Raw genomic sequence first — 6,327 nt, forward strand, 5'->3', positions numbered from 1 at the left:
CAGGGTCTCTTCACACCATGATCCCTTTCCCCCAGTTCTCTAGCTCATTAGGATCCTGGACACAGGTGCACATACCTAGCATGTTTCAGCTCAAATGGGCTGGGAATCTGAACCCACAGTTGGCTTTGTGGCTTCTGGCACTGAAGTTCTGTATGTTACCAATTGGGCCTTTTGTTTTGAAATCTTGGAAAAACATGAGATAATGAGATGTGAGGAAAGTTTTTTGGATCCATAGGGACATGCTGTTCCTGGGTCTAAACTTGATCAATGTCATGTGGTTTGCATGAAATGGATGCTTTGGGGTCAGGCAAAATTGGGTTCCAATCCCAGCTCTACTACCTTCTAGCCTTGTGATCTTATCTTCCTAGTAAGGGTTTTGTAAAGATTATTGAAAAGGTAGGACTATAGTAAAAATTTTGGTTATTATTATTCATCAATTCTGATGAGAGATATCAGCACTAGAGAAAGTTTAGTACAAAAAGAGGCCTAAGAGTAGGGCTCCTGATTTAGTACTAGCAGCCCTACTTTGTACCACTTTTCACACTGTCTTATTTCAATTCTACTCACTAGCAAAGACCCATTTGTACCCTTGACCTCAGTCTCCTGGTACATTAAGGGTCTTTTATAAACAGCCAAAATAAAATAAAATAAAATAAAGGCCAGAGTATGTGGATGACAGGATTTTCATTTCTGGAAAGTGTTAGGGTACCCAATGGCCTGTACCCAAGAGAAATGACTAATTCCCTATATAGCAGTGGTTTTAATGGTGAGATGTTTTCCCATTTCCACTGAGGACAACATAAAAGGAATTAGAAAGGCTGGAGCAGAAGGGATTAGGATGGACTTAAGCAAGCTCTTCCCAGACCTTCAACGCTAGACAATTCCATCCTGTGAACACATTGCCTCTGGGTTTATTTGAGTGTAGTCCAGTTTTAAAATTCAGCATTGGCTTTGTATTGTCTAAGCCACCCAAAGGAATCCCTGTGCATAATACAAAATGCACACATTAAGAACAAAGCCAAAGATTCTTTTTTTTCTTTTTTTCCCCAAATCCTCATTTTTCTTAAAATCATTTTGGGGGGAAGTTTTAAATTATCTTCTTTCATCATATTCCCCACAGTTGGCATGCTCATAAATGTTGATGTTGTATAATGGGTAAGGTTGTGAGCAAGAATATTTGTTTACTTGCTTTGGTGGAAGAATGGAGATTTTTTTTAAGAAAAGAAAATTGGAACATTTGTTTAAAAAAACTTTATGTTGAAAGAGATTTCTCTGCTTTGGAAAAATGAGAAAATGAGAAATGAGGTCTGTTTTGAGCCTTTCATGTGAGAGAACAGTTTGAGAGTATGTCTTCACATTATGTAAAATAATCATTGTACAAATTATTTATTCTCTTCACTAGAATAAAAAACTTCTTAATATCTATATTTTAGATAATTTACAAATGCAGCCTAAGAGTGAAGTGTGCTCCTGGCTGTTTTATTTTTCTTCTGTAGTAGGGCCAACAGATTGGGTAAGGGCACATACAGCATATGGAACATTCACCAGGATCCAGGCTGCCATGTTGCCCAACTCCAAGGGATGCCATTGCATTGCATTCTGTGTTAAGGACACCACTTGGAGTATAACAGTGTAAATGTTGAACCCTGGAGCTATGTTGCCCAACTCCAAGGGATGCCATTGCATTGCATTCTGTGTTAAGGACACCACTTGGAGTATAACAGTGTAAATGTTGAACCCTGGAGCTATGTTGCCCAACTCCAAGGGATGCCATTGCATTGCATTCTGTGTTAAGGACACCACTTGGAGTATAACAGTGTAAATGTTGAACCCTGGAGCTATGTTGCCCAACTCCAAGGGATGCCATTGCATTGCATTCTGTGTTAAGGACACCACTTGGAGTATAACAGTGTAAATGTTGAACCCTGGAGCTATGTTGCCCAACTCCAAGGGATGCCATTGCATTGCATTCTGTGTTAAGGACACCACTTGGAGTATAACAGTGTAAATGTTGAACCCTGGAGCTATGTTGCCCAACTCCAAGGGATGCCATTGCATTGCATTCTGTGTTAAGGACACCACTTGGAGTATAACAGTGTAAATGTTGAACCCTGGAGCTATGTTGCCCAACTCCAAGGGATGCCATTGCATTGCATTCTGTGTTAAGGACACCACTTGGAGTATAACAGTGTAAATGTTGAACCCTGGAGCTATGTTGCCCAACTCCAAGGGATGCCATTGCATTGCATTCTGTGTTAAGGACACCACTTGGAGTATAACAGTGTAAATGTTGAACCCTGGAGCTATGTTGCCCAACTCCAAGGGATGCCATTGCATTGCATTCTGTGTTAAGGACACCACTTGGAGTATAACAGTGTAAATGTTGAACCCTGGAGCTATGTTGCCCAACTCCAAGGGATGCCATTGCATTGCATTCTGTGTTAAGGACACCACTTGGAGTATAACAGTGTAAATGTTGAACCCTGGAGCTATGTTGCCCAACTCCAAGGGATGCCATTGCATTGCATTCTGTGTTAAGGACACCACTTGGAGTATAACAGTGTAAATGTTGAACCCTGGAGCTATGTTGCCCAACTCCAAGGGATGCCATTGCATTGCATTCTGTGTTAAGGACACCACTTGGAGTATAACAGTGTAAATGTTGAACCCTGGAGCTATGTTGCCCAACTCCAAGGGATGCCATTGCATTGCATTCTGTGTTAAGGACACCACTTGGAGTATAACAGTGTAAATGTTGAACCCTGGAGCTATGTTGCCCAACTCCAAGGGATGCCATTGCATTGCATTCTGTGTTAAGGACACCACTTGGAGTATAACAGTGTAAATGTTGAACCCTGGAGCTATGTTGCCCAACTCCAAGGGATGCCATTGCATTGCATTCTGTGTTAAGGACACCACTTGGAGTATAACAGTGTAAATGTTGAACCCTGGAGCTATGTTGCCCAACTCCAAGGGATGCCATTGCATTGCATTCTGTGTTAAGGACACCACTTGGAGTATAACAGTGTAAATGTTGAACCCTGGAGCTATGTTGCCCAACTCCAAGGGATGCCATTGCATTGCATTCTGTGTTAAGGACACCACTTGGAGTATAACAGTGTAAATGTTGAACCCTGGAGCTATGTTGCCCAACTCCAAGGGATGCCATTGCATTGCATTCTGTGTTAAGGACACCACTTGGAGTATAACAGTGTAAATGTTGAACCCTGGAGCTATGTTGCCCAACTCCAAGGGATGCCATTGCATTGTATTCTGTGTGAATGACACCCCTTGGAGTATAACAGTGTAAATGTTGAACTCTGGAGTTGTATGTCACTTAGTAATGTACGGATTTTGCTTCCTTATGCCATTTTTGGGTCTTACCTAATCTAGTGACTCTGGGAAGCATTGTCTATAGTTCAAGCCAACTTGACAACAACTTGGGATCAGTATGCCATAACAGAAGTTAGCAAGCAAATCCAGTTTAAGATACCCTTCTTTCTCTCAGTGCCACCGGGGTGTGGAAGAGTGATGAAAGCCCAGCTCCTGTGTGCAGGTATTCACAGCACAGAAGTGACCACCTAGGAGAGGAGATTATGGTTCTGGGATCTATGGGGTTCGTGGCCATAATTTTTTTTCAAACTAAACCCAGGACAAATGGTCTGGGGAAGGATTAATTACTGTCTGTGAATATATATAAAAGGAGTCTTACAAATAGATTTTATAATAGTTATGTGACAAATAAATTTGTAGAAAAAATGAAACCATAAAATTGATGTTTTACTGGAAATTTTAATGTCCACTTACCACCTATAATATGAAGAGCAATCATATATTGAGGGATTGTTATTGAAGCTTCAGATTAACTACTTAATAAAATTATCTCATTTTTTTCTCTAGACAACTCTAGAAAATAGGCACTATTAATCCATTTTACAAACAGGATAACTGAGGTTCAATGAGAAACTTTCTAAGATCATATAGCTGGGGAGTGATGAAGCTGATATTTCCACCCAGGCTGGCAGAACCCATTCTCTTCAACAATATAACATTGTATGAGGGGACTTCCAAAAGTGGACAAGTGGAGTTAAGATATGAGCTTATTTTAATGTAAAAAAATTTTGAAATACATGCATAGTTTTTTTCATAATATGCATTTTTGTGAACTTTTTGAGACTCTTCCCCCTTATACTATGCTATTAAATGGGGGCTTTTTACTCTTTTATTGGAAGTTTTACTATTTTATCTGGATCTTGAATGTTGCAAAGGGCTGTAACTCCATCAGGCCCAGAAATCTGAAACTCTCTTGTTTGTGGAGAATAAGATAGACTCTATGTCTTCAATTTAGTTTAGGATAATTAATGTATATTGTCTACTTGGTACTAGGTGAATGGTTATAGAATATCAAGATTAATAAATATAGATACAACTGTTGCCTTCGAGAGGTATAGATTGGCCTAGCTGGCATTAGTAGGTATATTGGCATGCTAGATTGCAGTGCTGGAAACCACGTGGTAACTGCAGTTTGACTTCCTAGTCTGGCTAGCCTGAAATATGCAGGGTACATACACAAGTGCCAAAATCTGACAGGCTGAAGAATTAGAGGAAGGAGATCATGGCTTGACTGGACCCTGTGGAGGGTATTCCTGTCTTGCACGTGTGCATGCATGCACTCTGTCATGACTAAAGAAAAAAAGTTTTTAAAATATATATAGTTTGAAGTAAAATAAAAGGTAAAAAGGAAAGCCCACAAGTAGCTTTAAAATAAAGCCAATTAGTGACATATTTGAGAAGCTAATTGCTAGGAGTGTTTAGAGAAGCTAGAAATTAATTCCTACTAGGAAGTCTTCCTACAGGAATTGACATTTAATTAGAGCGTTGGAAGATTGTAGAGCTATCATGGTTACTGTGGTTGTGTAATAGTTCACCCCCAAACAGTGGCGTTAAACAATCATTTTAGTTTGCTCACAGTTTTATGTTCAGGAATTTAAGACAGTCTCAGCTGAATAGTTGTTGCTTGGGGTCTCTTAAGCAGTACAATCAGGTGTGACTGGGTCTGCAGTAATCTGAAGACTGAAGTGGCTGGACATCAGGATGGTGCACTCACAGGACTTGCATCTTTATTATTTCTTTTCTCCGGGTATTTTGTTGTTTGTTGTTTTTCCAGTTTCCTGAAATGTGTTGTTAGGTTGTCTATTTGCCACCTTTCCATCTTTTCTTATATGCACTAATTGCTATGAACTTCTATCTTACTACTTTTGTTGTGTTCCATAGGTTGTGGCAAGTTCTGTACTCATTATCATCGATTTCAATGAATCTTTTCATTTCAGTCTTAATTTCTCCAGTGGTTGTGAAGTCATTCAGAGGTAAATTTCCATGTGCTTGTGTATTTTTTGAGTTTTTTTTTCTGAAATTAATTTTAAGTTTAATTCACAATTCACTTTAAAAGCTGTAGTGATGTATAGTGATTGAATATATAAAATAAATTAAAATAACAATAATAAAATAATAATTGTTATGTTAATAAAAGTTATTTTTTTAAAAAAGAAAAAGTTATAAGAGCCTGAATGGTGGTAATTGGGAGAGCTTAAAATAATGAGGTTTTTTTTTTTTTTTTAGAATAATGAGATCTTAATAAGATAGTGACTTTATTTGGTGATTCACTGGCAACAAGGGTGAGGATAAGGGAGAGGGAAAAATTTACTTGGGCAAAGTTCAGAGGCCAGAGTCCAGGTCCTCCTACTGGGGCACTACAAAGAAGCAGCATTTCTACCTCTAGGATTGCTCTTGTGTTCCACGTGAAGGAACTGTCTTTGCTCAGTTTCTAAAAGTAGAACCTGAGACAAGGATTCTTCAGCAAGTGATTTATTGAGGGAATGCTCTGAGGAAAATGAGAGTAAGAGCAGAGGGCTGGACTGGAGGAAATACATTAAGACAGGAGATGGTCTCATCTGAAGACTAAGTTCAGCAGACCCTGCAGAGAGCGAAGGAATTTGGTTGCAACACACAATTAGTTGCACCTTGAAGCAAAAGGACCTGCCTTTCCTACCTCACAGTTAGTCTGGCTTTGGGCTGCCTGGGGATGGTGGGGTAGGGTATGACCTTTCCAGATGGCTCCATTTTGTCAAGAGTAATTCTCTGGAGCACAGGGCAGCTATAAGCTCTCAACAATCACCATCCTGGCAGCTGGAAATTGGAGTATACTAGTCCAGGAAAGAGGATTTGAGTGAGGCACGATCAGTGGTCATGATAAGGCTGTCAGTGTGTCAGTGTCGCTATTGGCTTGTGAAACCCTTTCCAGAGTCAGGGAACCAATGAAGCTGACTT

This window comes from Tupaia chinensis, unplaced genomic scaffold (genome assembly GCF_000334495.1).
Source record: "Tupaia chinensis unplaced genomic scaffold, TupChi_1.0 Scaffold000248_1, whole genome shotgun sequence".
NCBI classification, from domain to species: domain Eukaryota; kingdom Metazoa; phylum Chordata; class Mammalia; order Scandentia; family Tupaiidae; genus Tupaia; species Tupaia belangeri.